Below are 15,637 nucleotides of genomic sequence, written 5' to 3'. Positions count from 1 at the left end.
ATTCAGGGAAGTAGAACAAGAATAAAGATCCTGAGTTAGTTGTTGCTTCCCGAGTGAGGGACTTTTGCTGTTGTTCTAAAGCCTTGAGTTTTTGAAACCTAGTCCCAGGCATTTTTTTTACTCACAGGTTGGTGTTTGTGGATTTTGCTGTTGCTTCTATGGCTATTTCTTTCCTGCATTTTGGTCTCTCAGTCCTAAGGCCACAGTTCTCCATGATAGATACAACACCAGAACTTTACCTTAGCAGGGGCTTCGGGATCTTTAAAAGGAGTTTGGCACACTGAATGTTTATTGATCATTGGTGTCTTTCAGAAAGTAGGGTAGAAAACACAAACTCAAGCTCATTTTAATGGGATAAGTAATCGTAACAGTTAGACAGCATCTTTCATCATTACTTTAGGTTCACTAAACTATTGCCATAGAGACCCACATCTCATTATAATCAGTGGGATATCAGGGTAGATAGAAGGAGTTAAGCCTGGTGATGTGATCTGTGTTCCCATTTCAGAGATACTTGCCTCAGACGGGTGATGTGCTTTTGTGATTGTTCTGCAAGTTGTGACATGTAAAAACTCTGTGAGAGCCCAGGGAAAATCCCAGAACAGTCCTTTTGTCTTGGTGCTAAAGAGCCCATCTGTAGTATTCAGCAAATATCAAGGTTTCAGATATCCTAAAAGTATAGTCTAGCCAAGACTAGCCAATAAAAGATAGGAGGAATCCAGACTGTTGGAGGCCCATTAGTTAACATCTGCAAAAGCTTTTTCCAGAAGTGGGAAAAGATGAATGCAAGGAAAAAGCAGACTGTGGCCTTCATTGCTGAGAGAGCCCCGTGATGAAGCCAGGAGTTCAATGCAGTTGATCTCAGTTAATTTGCGTCTTTCTCAGCGTACCCTGATGATCTGGCAGTGTAGATTGGTGTGCTTTTCTCTTCAACTGTTTTATGCAAGCATAAAATGGTTCAATCAACTTAGCATAAACAAGTAGTAATTGTATAACACTTAACAGTATAAAACAAGATGTAAGTAATGATTTAGGCAAAATTGGCTAAACTATAATGAAGCAATATTTAATCTTAATTCTTCTGAGCTAAAATTATAAGGTGGTACTGGATTTCCTCAGAATGTGTACACATTTCTACCTTTGGGATTTTAATTTGTTTTTGGCAGTTTTGACCATTAGTGATAGGAACTCATTTATTACTAGGTTGGTATTCTACCTCTAAGTCACACTGTCAGCCCTGACTTTTGTTGGTTACTTTTGAGGCTAGGGTCTGGTTTCCTGCCTGTGTTCCTGGGCTGTGATTTTCCTACCTTAGGTTTCTCATCACTGTTGAGCTAACAAGCACATGCTACCATAATCAGCTTACCTCCGTCAGCTTTCTTATTGCTTGGGCTGGCCTCAAATTAAGATTTTTTTTTTCCAGTCTCAGCCTTCCAAGTAGCTAGGATTACAAGCATGAACCACCTGGCTCTATATTTAGGATTTTGTGAGCACAATTGCTACTTAATGCGAGCAGCCTATGAAAGCAGCTTCTTGAAAGCTTTCATCTTGGCAAGAATCATCTTCCATCAGCTTTGGCATGAAGTTGAACAAATTACTCTATCTCTTGACCCATTTATTTTTCTGTAGTGTTGTAGGAATAATTGTTACAAATTCATTGTATAGATGAGCAAAATGAGATTTAGAGAAATGACTTAACTTGAGAACAGTAATGAAGAGTGTCTTTGCCTCTCAGAACCAAGAGATGGGCAGTCCATGCTTAGCAGGGTCATTCTACTCTCCCTACCCCATAGTTGCCCTGGTCATTGCAATTTCCCATCCAGGAAATGGAGATGAAAGCATCCAGGAGAAGCATTTTGAAGGACTCAGTAAGGAACTCATCACTTCCGCTGGCACGGCCATTAGCCCTCCTCACCTGCAGAGGACAGTGGGGAATTGAAACTGCACTTAGCCATGAGCTCTGCTCTTCCAGTGCACTTCAAGGAAGAAGAGATAGGATGCTGTGGGTAGTTGTCTATCAGTAGCTGTTACTTGGATTTCATCTTTAATAGGGATAAACTTTGAAATTACCTTGTAAGAATCTCTTTTTCTCTCTCCCTCCCCATTTCTTACTTCCCCCCTCCCTCTCTCAGTATTCAGGTTTGAACTCAAGGCCTTGTACTTGGTAGGTGGGTACTCTATCACTTGAGCCATGCCTCTAGCCCGCTCCTTTTTATATTACTTTTCTGACTCTTAAACTGTTCTTTTTAAAGAAAAGAATAATAACATTTATTGGATACTGTTTTAAGCACCTCAGGTGCATCAACTCCTTGAATGACTCTTTAAACTCCTGGAAATCCCCAGGATGAAAATACCTCTCATGGTATGCTATTCTTGATATGGGTAAGAGTAACAGCAATAATAGCAAAAACCCCACCAAAAAAGCTGAACTAAAACAGTGTCATGAATTCTCTTCTAAGCCTTCTATTTCACTGCTTCCCACAATCTGATTTTTGTTCTCTTTCTGTTCATAATTGATCTCTAACCACTTCAGTCTTTGTGTAGATTAACATCTCGCCTCTGCAGATGGAAAGTGTGCTATTGAAAGAAACATTTCTTTGCTTCAGAATGTACACATTAAAGATTTGTTTAAACATCAAAGACTTCTGTATGTAAACATGATAAAAATTATTTCCTTGCAAGAACATATAGTTTTCATTGAAAACCATACTTCTGTGTGCTTTTTAGTTTGCTAAAGAGAAATACATACAGACAAATGATGACTACATAAATCAACAGTAACATGAGACATAATTATGTTTCCCATTGCTGATAACTCCTAGAGAACATTATTGGAGATACATGCCCAGTAGAAAATTAGCAGCTCCAGTTTTAATCACCACCTCCCTAATTAGTTATATCTTTCCCCTTATGAGTTTTGGCTTTCTCAAGTTGGCCTTTTCTCTGGCTGGTCTTAAAGCAGTTCCCTTTTCGGAGAGATGCTAACTGAGATACTTGTCTTCCATTACTAACCTCTACTGCAATTGACCTGTGATAGATTATTCATTAGTAGAATTTTTTGTGTGGTATGTGTAACTTTAGTTCCTGCTCCTTTTGTTCTCAAATTGTTTAATAACACTTTAGGATTTTTCAGGATAGAAAAAACCTGAAATGTATCCCAAATTAGTTGATTTTGCAATATTACAACTGTTGCATGAATCACAATTGCTAGCATGTCACATTCTAATCTAAAGAAATATTGAATGCTTTCATGAATTGTTGGACTAAACATAGAACTGCCCTATGGCTCAGCAACCCCACTTTTGGGCATTTACCCATAGGATCACAAGCAAGGCCACACTAAAGTTACCAGCACAACCATGTTCATTCATTGCATCATTATTTACCATAGCTAAAATAAGGAACCAACCCAGATGCTTCTCAGTAGATGAATGGATCAAGAAAATGTGGTATGTATACACAGTGGAATTCTATGCTTCCATTAGAATGACATTGCCCCATTCGTAAGGAAATGGAAAGACTTGGAAAAAAATCCTAGTAAATGAAGTGAGCCAGACCCAAAGAAACATAGATTCCATGGTTTCCCTCATTGGTAATAATAAGTAAAGGTCTACGATAGTCATAGCAGAGGATCACGCTAGCTCATTAGCTGTGTATATATAATTATATAGGATGATGATAAGCAAAATGAACTACAAGATATGGAAACAAGAGTGTTTTTTATTATTATTTTTAATGTACTATGTGAAATTTTTCTTATTTCTTTCCTATGGTTTATCAACCCTGTTGTTACTGTATTTGATTTTGGTATCCTGGGTATTGTATATATGTTTATCTGAATTAGGAAAGGGAAGGGGAACATCAAAATGGTAAGACAAAGAATAAAGAGTGGACCAATGCAACAGCAATACTCAAAAGACAGTATGTTGGAAATTAACTATACAACTGGGGGGGGAGGTGTTGGGGAGAAGGAAGATGGGAGAAAAATGAGGGAGGGGGATAACAAGTATAACAAGAAATGTATTCACTACCTTATGTATGTTATATAACTGTACCCTCCTCTTTACATCACCTTGACAATAAAATTAAATTAAAAGATTTCAGAAATTAAAGTCTTAAATTCCTGAACATTGAACATATGTTATGCAGTTCAGTTGATGAAGGGCAGCTCTTAGTCCCACATTATGATCAATTATGTTTAAAACACTGTATGATCTGCTGAACATTTTTTTTTTTGTTCTTAATTTTGTGGAAGTTTGCCTTTCCAAAAGCAAGGTAAAAGTTAATTTAAGGCAAGGTAAAAATGTTTAATTTAAGTGATAAAGAGAAAATTGTAGATTTGTTGAGAGGTAGCATATCTTTAATGGAAGTTGGATAGATGGACAGACTCATGGGGAAGATGAATGAAGCATCTGCAGTATTTGAGATAAACAGTGCGAAATAAGACCTCTTTTTCAGTGAGCCATGTAATGCACAGTGGTAATTTTGGTGATAGTAAGGTAGCCTACTCTGTGGGGTTTTGATACCTACTTTGTACCAAAGCTCTGGATGTTCAGATGTTTATGTAGTCTAGATAAGTTTGAATGTGTGTGTGTGTGTGTGTGTGTGTGTGTGTGTGTGTGTGTGTGTGATTGGATGGTGGGTTGGATGGTGTATATATTTATTATCTTAATAGATATTACCAAATTGTCCTATTGTAGTACAATTCTTTATAGTACATAGCATATTATTTCTTTTTAAAATTTCTGGCCATGGAATTATACCCATCATCATTTTCAGCTTTGCTTTCAGAAGTCCAAGGCACAATCCTGACTTTTCTCATGGTCTTTTCTTAGCCGGCAGAGCATGTCCTTGTGGGCATCTCTTGTTCCAGCAGCTACCCAGCTGCCCAGATGTGGAGTGGTGAGTGGTGGAGGATGTTCCAACCAAGTGTTCATACTTTTTCACCTCAGCTGTTCTCCTAGTTGAACAGGGCACATAATCTATGGAATCTGTGTATTACTTGTACCTCTTTGCTAGTCAACTTGCAGCATTTTCCTAGGTGTTGTCTAGGTCCTTGTAATTCCTCATCACTTCGTGGGGAATGGCTGGAGCCTTGGTACCTAAACCAATATGAGAGCTCTCATTCTCCCACTATCTCTAGCCCCTCCCCTGTCCCACCCAGCATCTCCCTCCCCCCCATGTCCTGCCCCTCCCAGCTTGGCCGTGGTCCTCCAGCTGGCAGATACACATGTTCTTTCAGCCTTTTGACTTGTGGCTCAGAGATGAGGTAGAAGATAACGGTAACTTTCTGTGTCTATTCTGGAGGAATAGCCACAGGCACTGTTCTGTCCACTCCCTGTTTTGTTAATCCTACATCCAAACTTGTATTTTCTGGAAGTTCCTTCCCCCATTTTTGTGGCCCAGACTAAGTACTGCCCAGCCTTTTTGGAGGAGGTTAGCATAAGCAAGGCTGTAACTTGAAGGACTTTCATCAGCAGCTAGTTGCTCTTTTGAGCCAGATTGAGTTCCTTATTTTGTTTCCTCCATCTGGAAGAAAGCATCTTGGCAAGTCAGGAATTTATCAGCAATGTTCCCTCCACCCCTGCCCTATGTTTATGTGTGCCTACATGTACAATAACATATTGAACATATTTTTCAACTTCATTTGGTAATCATTTCAGTCTTTAAAAAATGTATTTCAAAAATATTACAAAGGATTTTAGTATACTCTTGATTCAGACACTATTAAGTAATTACATTATATTTATGAAACCAGGAAATTAGCATTTATACAATATTATTGTGTATTTTATGTATTTCAAATTCTACCCATTATTAATACATTTTTTCATGTCCAGACCAGGGTAAAAATTACATATAGTTGTCACAATTCCCTTAATTTCCTTTAAACTTAAGCAATTAGAGGTGTTTTTTTTTTTAAAGGGAACGTTGCCGCATAAGGAAGGATAACTTTCTCTGTTTTAGAGTATGTCTGGAGACGTGTAACTGTCTTCCCTCCTTGTAGATAATAACTCATACTTTTCTACAATCAAGCTACTTAGTGCTTCTCTCTGTCTTCTCCCGAAGGCTCTCTGGTAATATTCAATCTCAGATTTGCAGATTTTCTTATAATACATCTACTTTTTCAAAATTGACCCTTGTTTCTGACTGAAACATAATAATTATGCCTACTTAAGGGTACACTGTGAAGTGTCAGTACATGTATATCTGTCACCTGAGACGTTCATCATTTCACCATGTTGGGAACATTCAAAGTCCTCTTTATTGGCTATTTTGAAGTATGCAGGTAATTGTTGTGAACCACACGGAGCCCAATGTATCCCATTGTAGATCATCACCATTGGAAGTTACTGTTCCTATACAGTTGTACTCCTGACTATATCAGCTGCTTTTGAACACCCCCACACACCCTTGACTGTCTGTATTACAGTGATTGGTTTAAGAGGCCCTGGCATGATTGTAATAGACATTGTATTTTGAGACCTCTCACTTCTCACTGCAGTGGCAAGTCACTGTTGGCACTCTCACAAACATGGCCGGCAATGATTCAGAGCATGAAGAATTATGATTGGCTGGATTTGATTCAATTTCTTTTTTAGTGTGGGAAAAGCAGCTGATCTTTTAAGAGTGATTTTTTTTAATTTAAAAAATGATTGAGCTGAATCATATGCCCATTTCTGCAGTGTTCTCTTTTACTCTAAAAGCCAGAAAGTGAAAATATTTATCAGTGGTCAAATAACAAATGCTATTTAAAAAATATGTTGACAGAAGGACCTAGAGGCATCTGGAGTACTAGGAAGTCTGTGAATTGGGTTGTTTGCTTTGTGGTGAGGTGTGGAGGAAGATAAGCATTTTTGAAAAATGATGTTTGGTTTTGCGAATCCTACTAAGGCATGGTCAAGTCAGAAGGGCTCACCATGCCAGAGTTACCACATTCTTTTTAGCAACATTCCAAAAATCCTGCCCCTTGACCCTGGAAGAAAACACCAGAGCAAGTAAACACATCCTAAAATTGAAGTCCTTTTCTAGTATGGTTTAAAAAGTCTTCCTTTTGGGTTCTGCGGAGAACAGGGCAGGCATGTGGTCTCATGGTCACAGCCAAAGGCGGCACAGAAGGAGGAGCGAGGCCCTGGCAGACCCAGCCGCCGCTCCCACACCCTGTGTGGTCTTGACCCAGTGCCAGGAAATCCAAGAGTCCCCTACTTGTTACCTCTTGGCTTTTTAAAGTAAGAAGAGGAAAGAGGAGGAACCAGAAAGTGAGTAGAGATGCCTGAGGTTAGAAATATGCCCTTTGCAATAATTTTCAGTTGGTTCTGTTTTTTACTAGATTTCTAAAAGGCTTTTATTTCAGCCAGCCTAAGAAAGGTATCAACATTCTTGAGGCATGAGGATAGGAACTGTTTGAGTTAGTGGTGATAGTCTGGTAGAGCCTAGAAATGAAATATATTGGAATACTTTTAAACTTTTTTTTTCTGAGAACAACTTTGCTGAAATGATTGCTATTTTTCTCCTGTAGTTGTTATTGGCTGTGGCAGATAGATGCTACCTAGTTCATACGTCTGTGGGTTGTCAGCCTAGGACAAGGTTGGTTTACTGAGGACAGGGACTGGATCCATCTGTCCTTGATGCCTTCCAGTTTACCTTCATCTGGAGCTTAGCGGAAAGCTGAGAGATGTACTAAACATTCATTGCTCATTGAATTACCTTGGAGGCAATAAGTCAAATAGGATTCTGTTATGTCGCTTTGAATTAAGTTCAGTTGTTGGTGTCTTGGGTTCTGGTCATTATTGAGCTACTCTAAGTAGAATCTGTAAAGGGAAGGATACTTTTTTTTTTTTTTGAGAAGGGGGTTTGTTTTGTTTTTTTTTTCCCCTCAGTTCCCAGCCCTTAGAATAGCCCTTGGCCAAAGTTCTTTGACAGTTTGATTGAGAATCTATGCTCCATAAATATTTTTGTAAAGAACAAATGAATAGATGATAGTGGGGGAAAGCCAAGAGAATGTTTGCCTTTATAGCCACAGGCTTTGAACTTGCTGCTCTTCCTTCCATGCTGCTCAGGATTGCTTCTCCATTTCTTGTGATTGTTGGAATATGTAATGCTATCCCAGAGAAAGTTTCAGGTCAGAAAACTTGTTTGACCCAAGGATTAAGGATTGGTTCTGAGATTTGTAATACTGTCTCCAGTGCCAATAAAATTAGGGTGTGTCTATATATGTGTGTGCATCTACATACGTAGGTATATAAAATGAGCATGTATGTACTTTTTTATGCCAGTACTGGGGCTTTCACTCATGGACTGTGCATTATCCTTAGTTTTTTTTAGTTCAAGGATGGTTGGTGCTCTGTCACTTGGGCCAGAGCACCATTTTTGGCTTTTGGATGTTTAAATGGAGATAAGAGTCTCATGTACTTTTTCCCCCCCCCAAGCTGGCTTTGAACTGTGATTCTCGGATCTCATTCTCCTGAGCAGCTAGGACTACAGGGGTGAGCCACTGGCACCTGACTGTACTTTTGTTTGGTATTCAGTGTATATGTATTTCTTGCCATCTAGTCTTCTTGAAGACCCTTGTGCTCTTCTGTGGTTTGGGCTAGTATTATCCCATCAGCATCACTTTTTAGAGGGTTCAGATCAATTGGGTCTAGGATGTGGGTTTTTTCTTTGGGTATACTTACCAGTTGGTGTCATTACTTGTATTCAAGAACTATTCATTACAGTGTCTTACAGTTGTTGAACTATAGCATCCAAGTAATTGGCTTTATCTCTTTTCATCAGCATCAGAGTAAAATTGGTATAGGCTGAAGAAGTAGACACAAACATCAAGTTTGAGAGATAGAAAAAGTTGAATAGCTGGAACTTAAATGAATTCCACTGATTTGGAGAAGCAAGACTTCTTATCCTGGAGTCTCTGGTTTGATAAAGAGAGTGTAGTTGTAATGTCTGCGAACCATCTGAAGTGGCATGCAAGATGTTTATGTATGCCTATGTAGGAGAAAAGTCCATAGCATTTATTTATTTGTCAAAAGGCTTCAGACCTTTTGCCAGTGAACTGCCTGGGTATTTCATGAGAATAAATATTTAGAGAAAGCTCTTGGTTCTTAATACCCAGTAAAGAAATGGTGTACTGTTTTTCTAGGTCTACTTGTGAGTTGAAAGGCCTTTGGAAGGCTTCGTTGCCAAGAGCTTTTGTCTGCTGTATGCCCTCATTTTGAGCTTTCTCAGAGATAAAATACAACCTCATTTAATTGGCAGATGAGTTATAGAAGGGACAGACTTTGAAAGGTCCGGGTGGGGGTACTTATGGGAAGGAAAGGGTGTGACAGGCTAAGAATTGGAGATAGATAGAAGAATTGGAGGAGAAGGAGTATGCACTTGAGGGGTGTTTTTCTGTTTCACCATTGGGTTTTGCATGCTGGATTAATACTGATGGGATTATCTTATTTACAGACGAGTATTTATTGAGCATAAACTACACTATAGCCACTCAGGAGATGCTAAGAGGGTTTACAAGTATGTTAGTCTTCTTATGACTATTACACAATACCTGACAGGACAATTTGTGAGAGGTAAGATTTATTTCAGCTCATATTTTCAGAGGTTTCAGTTCATGGTTGGGTCAACCAGCTCCATATCTTTTAGGCATGTGGGAAAGCAGAAATATCATAGCAGAAGGACATGGCAGAGGAAAGCTACTCACCTAATGGCAGCCAGGAGAGAGAGAAGGGCAAAGGAAGGGGCTAGTTACAAGACATACATGCTTCCAAAGGCATGCCCCTAGTAAGTCACTTCCTCCAACTAGGCACCTTCCACAGCTTCTGCTACCTCCCTGTAGTCCATTCAGATTTTGAATCCATCAGTGGATTAATCATTGATGAGGTTAAAGGCCCATTGATTAACTTACTCCCCCACATCATTCCTCCGAACATTGCATTGAGTTCTAAGCCTTTAATGCTGGAACACTTGGGGTGGGAAGACATTTCATATCCACATCAGATCAAGAAGCAATATATTAGGAATCTATACTTGTGTAATAAATAATTTCCTTTTTCTTGTTGGACTTTCTTTTAACTAGCCCTGTACATTGTAGTGATTAGTTGCTTTAAATTGACAAAAAAGTTAAAAAAAATTTCCATGTAAAACAAATTTTTTTTTTTTTTTTTTTTGCCTTGGACTCAGGGCCTGAGCACTGACTGTCCCTGGCTTCTTTTTGCTCAAGGCTAGCACTCTGCCACTTGAGTCACAGCGCCACTTCTGGCCATTTTCTGTATATGTGGTGCTGGGGAATCGAACCCAGGGCTTCATGTATATGAGGCAGGCGCTCTTGCCACTAGGCTATATCCCCAGCCGTAAAACAATTTTTGTATACCAAAATGTATGTAGATATTTTTAGATGTGGTCCATTCTAACTTGAGTCTCATTTATCTTAGGTTTGGAACTTTCAACAGTCTTGACTGGAACTCATTTCCTTCCTTTCTTCTTCCTTCCTTCCTTCCTTCCTTCCTTCCTTCCTTCCTTCCTTCCTTCCTTCCCTCCCTCCCTCCCTCCCTCCCTCCTTCCCCTCCCTCCCTCCTTCCTTCCTTCCCTCTCACCCTCTCCTCATCCCTTCCTCTCATCTACTCCCTTCCTCTCCTCTTCTCCTTCTTTCCCTCTCTCCCTTCCTCCCTCTCTCCCTCACCTTCCTCATTGGTTGACCCTTTAAATTCTCATCTCCAGAATAGTGAACTGTCTTTGTCATGTCAGTTCACTTGATTGCCAAAATTAAGGTAACCTCTTTTGTATAGATTGTGCTTTTATTCCTTTTATTTTAATGAGGTAGAATTTATGTAGGACCAATGAATGAGACAGGGAGGGAGGGAGGGAAGGAGAGAAGAAAAGAGAGAACAAAAGAAAATTAATTTCATTTTTTTTTCCTGTAAGGTGTGGTTACTTGCCTCTGCCTGAAGTAAGACTTTCACCCATTGTCTGGGATAAAGAATTATCTTCCTGCAGAACTTCCCTTGATATTTTTCATTTGGGGTGAGGTAGAGCAGTGCTAGAATCACATTTTTCATATTTGGATCTCTGTTGGTATTTGATCATAACTACTTGTTTCCTTTTCTCTTTGAAACCATTGACCATTCTTTTATAGGTGGCTCGAGGTTAACAAGTATTCACTGTAAGCTAATAGATTGTTTAGCAAAGGATTTGAAAATACTGCATGCTCTAATCCCACAGCCCATCTGTGGAAATGGACATCCTGACTGGAGGGAACATATTGTTAAAGACCTCTAAGCAATCATAAAGATCTGCTTAGACCATTCCGTCTATGAAGAAGAGATAATTAGGCCCATATATGGGCTTTTCTAAGGCTTTACTATAGCATTTACCTAGAGCGGAGCCCACCCCAGACTGTGTTTTCTTTTCTTCTATGGTTAGAATTTTGGTTGAGTCTATCCTAACTGTTGGATTCTGGATAGAGTCTCTTTGTTCTTGTAATTGGAAATTGCCAAGGCCACCTCTCCTCTTTGTTACAAATAAGCTTTCTATTAGTTTATGAATTATTTTCCCCACTCAATACTAACCCTTCTGGTGTCATTTAGTTGGTTTTCTTTTTTCTCTAGTGCGCGCGCGCGCTCTCTCTCTCCTCACTCATTATCTGTGAAAATACTCAGCTTCTTTGTTAGTCTCAACTCTACAGCTGTCTAGCCAGGCATGCTCTATCTTTGTGTCTTGGAAACTTGCCCATTCCCCCTGCCTAGACTGGATAGCACATGCTTGCACACGGAGCACTTGGTACAAATTGATTTGTCTCCAGTGGTGATGTGACATCAATGCAAATGTGTTCCTGGTGTTTGGTTCCTAGCTACCAGACATAGCCCTATGTCCTTATGGAGATGCTGAATTATCTGTGTTAGGTTGTCTGTTTGTTGCTTGTTCAGGAACACACAATATACCTTGTTACTGAGTCATTGATATAGGGATACTTCTTGTATTGTTTAAATGTTATCAGTTCAAAGGTATACCATGAATTCAATAATTACTTTTGGAAAGCAAGAATACAAGATTTCATTAAATAAAAACAAGGATTATAAATTATCTTCCAATTTCGGAAAAAAATTAAAAGTTCTTTTTAGCCACTTGTCAATAGCTGAGACCTGGAGGTTTTCAGTTCAAGCTCAGCCCAGGCAGAAAAAGTCTGTGGAACCCCATCTCCAAAACAACCAGCAAAAAGCTTGGCTGAAGGCATGGCTTAAGTGGCAGAATGCCAGGCTAGCAAGCAAGTTGAGCAGTGAGGAAGCCCTAAGTTCAAACCCTGGTAACACTTGCCCCCCCAGGAAAAAACAACAACAAACAAAAACCCAGAAAACAGATGGTTTAGAATAAAGGAAATAGAGTGCCTACAGTTGTTCACAATGTGCTGTGACTGGTCTAGAAGACTCAAGAGAAATTATGTAGAAGCAAATTCTTCAGTGGGAGGGGTATCATCAGGAAGACCTTAAAAGTCCAGTGAACACCATGTACTGTATAGGAAAGGAAAACACTCCCCAAAATACATTTAGACACATATGCATAAAGATTCATGGATTCCCTGATTCTACCCAGGTCATAAATCTCTGGCAGCAAGCACTGTAGAATAGCATGTCCTTGTTTGACCCTGCTGGGGAAATGCTCCAAGGAATGGCTGAGGAAGAGATTTTATAATGTTCTATATTAGGAGCCTTGTTTAGATTATTGACACCAAAAATTCTTTAGGCCTTTAATAGGGAAAATAGAAGTAGACCGTGTCACTGGCCAAGTTTGTGCATCACGCTGTCCCCTGCAACATGTAGAACAGTCACAGTGAATCTGTGCGGGGTTTGTTGCTTGCTCGGCTTTGCCTCACTTGAAATGCCAGTCTTAGCTGGTGCAGTGAGGAGAGGAGGAGCCTGGTTCCTTCTTTAAAACAATCTCTAGAGGGCTCTTTTCCTTAGGATTTTGAAGAGAACAGAGGATTCGTTGAGAAGACTTAATTGCACACCGTTTAATGAAGCCATTCATGTCATTAAACATTATTATGGAGGAAGGGACTTTGTTTGTGTGACATTTTATCACCCGAATCCCAGAACTTACCTAGGGAAACAGAAATTCTGATTAATTGGAAAGATTAACTGAAGACTGACCATAGCTAAGATGAATCACAATTCAAACAGTCTTCCCTGCTAGATGCTTAAAACATCTTGCTGGTGTATATGGCTGGCAGATAAAGGATCAAAGGAGGGCAGTAAGCACTTACGTACCTTCACAAGACTTAGGAGGTTCTGAGGAAGTACTGGCGATCCTGACTCCTGTTCATATTCGTGGACGGAGGAGAGGGCCTGGCATGTTAGAGTACTTCACAGTTGACCGGGCGAGAATGTGAGGTGATGACTTCATAGGCAACAGAAAGGAACAGGATTTGGAGCGAAGGCTTAAGACTGAGGAATAGGGATGAAGTTCTCGACCATTTGTACAGAAATGACCATCTTTTTATTATTCTGTTAAAGTCAAATTTAGAAACTATCTTACGGCATTACCATAAAAGCCTCTAGGAAAAGTTACCGACATTTAATTTTATATCTTTTTTAAAGTTTTGTGCACAGTTGAAATAACTTAAATTTTACTCAACTACAAAGGGACCTTTGTTCCAGTATTTAAAAAAATACCAGGGCACCACCTTAGACTTCTTTTACTTACCTCTATCAGTTATGGGGGGGGTGGTTATTTTTACAACCATACATATGAACACTGTATGCCAAGTCAATTTCACCCCTCTGCATCACACTTTCTGCACTCTTCCTTCTAAAAAAAAATGTAATATTCAGTTTTTGTTATTTCATTTTTCAAAATAAATTCTCCTTTAGCCCCTCAGTCTCACTCCAAGACCACAGGTCTTCATATCAGAGGGACTTACCTCATGATTTGGTTTTTGTACCAATTATCTAATGGCAACTGGACCTCTTTCCTATAGTAATAAATGATGGGTGGGAGCTGGGCCTACAATTCCAACATTGGTGAAGCAGACAGGAGGAGTTTGAGTTTGAGGTCAGCCTGGGACGGCCATTTAACAGGAGTCTGTCTTTAGAGAGAAATATATGCATGATAAGCAATGGGTTTTTATATGGATTTCTAGATCCTCCTCCCTGCATAGTCTCTGATCTAGTCGAGTCTAGATCTCTGTGCTGCACTGTTCTTATTTCTGGCTGCCTTATATTAAGAAGCCTCTTCTTGCATTTTAGTGAGCACTACATTTCATACTCTATGCCATGTTTCAGAGTTCTTCTCAAGTACAAGTAATTGAGCACTTGAATTGTGGAGACTGAAGCTTAAAACTGCACACCTCTCTCTTCCCTTATCTGTTTCTCCTTCTCTCCCTCCCTCCCTTCCACTCCTTCCCATTTTCACCCCTGGGCCTTTTGCACAGGCTCCATTTCTTAACCTACAGAGGTATTTGAACCAAGGCCTAATAAGCCTTTTTACTTTTCTTTTTATACCGAGTACTGGAGTTTGAGCTGAGGGCCTTGAAGCTGCTTGTTCAGCCGGCACTCTCATTTGAGCCACACTGCTTGCTTTTTGCTGGTTAATTACAGATGGAGTCTCGTGGACTTTTTTCTGCTCTGGCTAGCTTTGAACCTCAATCCTCCAAATCGTAACTCCCCTGAATAGCTAAGATTACAGACATAATCTCCTGGTGCCCAACAATGCATAAACTGTTCAAATATGCCGCAGGTTGCTTTGTAATGAGATTCATTTCTTAATGTTTCAGTTAAGAATGCTTTCAGCCTGAATGAAAATTGAATGTATTTGAAATACCAAGGGGTTATGTTGTTTAAGGGCCCTTATTTCTGTTTGTTTTGAAATGAGTCAGTAGTGAAAAATTCAGAGAGCAAGTATGCCATTTTAATCAGAGACCATGGTTATTTTTTATTTAGGAACATTTGAGGGGTCTAAGTCACGTGTCTGTGCACCCCTCCCTCAGTCTCCAGTTTGGCAGATTATGTTTTAAACAAGTTTTATAATTGTGTTGGCTTAGCTTTTATGCATAGACAAACTTGGTAAAATACCTAAATAGTTAACGGTAGTATTGAAAAGCCTCAGAGGTACTGTTATAACCAGATCTAAAAATAAATGCACCAGTCATATGCTGCATATGTTTAAAATCAGCAGTATCAGCTATTTCTTCTTACAGCAACCCCCTAAATATTGTGGCTTTGAGATAGAGGTATATTAATATTCAGAGAAAAATGAAAATTAAGTATACAGAAAACTGTGTATACTTGTTTTTAATTTAAATTCATACTGCAACAGGACTGATTATATTCTCAGACTTAGATTGCTGGAAGAGGCCTTAGCGATCATGAACAGTTCTTGGATCTATTGACAAAAGCCTAAGGAAAGAGAGTGGATGTACTCACTTCCATTCTTATGTTCTTTTCATTAAGCCATGCTATTATGTGGCCATTGGTAAGAATGATACCATAATCGTTCACTTACGATTTATATGTATCATTTGCAAATCATACACTTGTGATTTATGTGTTATGTAAAACTTCCTAGATGCCTATATTGCCCAATATATTAGTTTTCTACCTGTGTATCAAATCAAATCATCACGTACGAGTAGCTTATAATGGCATCTGCT

The 15,637-nt window shown here is 39.3% G+C and overlaps 1 protein-coding gene across 1 annotated transcript in view; it reads left to right on the top strand.

The window, feature by feature from the left end:
• Arhgap26 (Rho GTPase activating protein 26) overlaps nt 1-15,637 on the top strand; it is a 395,353-nt gene that overhangs the window by 145,716 nt on the left and 234,000 nt on the right. The window lies entirely within an intron of this gene.

Source organism: Perognathus longimembris, chromosome 22, assembly GCF_023159225.1.
Source record: "Perognathus longimembris pacificus isolate PPM17 chromosome 22, ASM2315922v1, whole genome shotgun sequence".
NCBI classification, from domain to species: Eukaryota; Metazoa; Chordata; class Mammalia; order Rodentia; family Heteromyidae; genus Perognathus; species Perognathus longimembris.
Note: the sequence above shows the minus strand (reverse complement) of the source record. Positions and strands in the feature narration are given on the sequence as shown.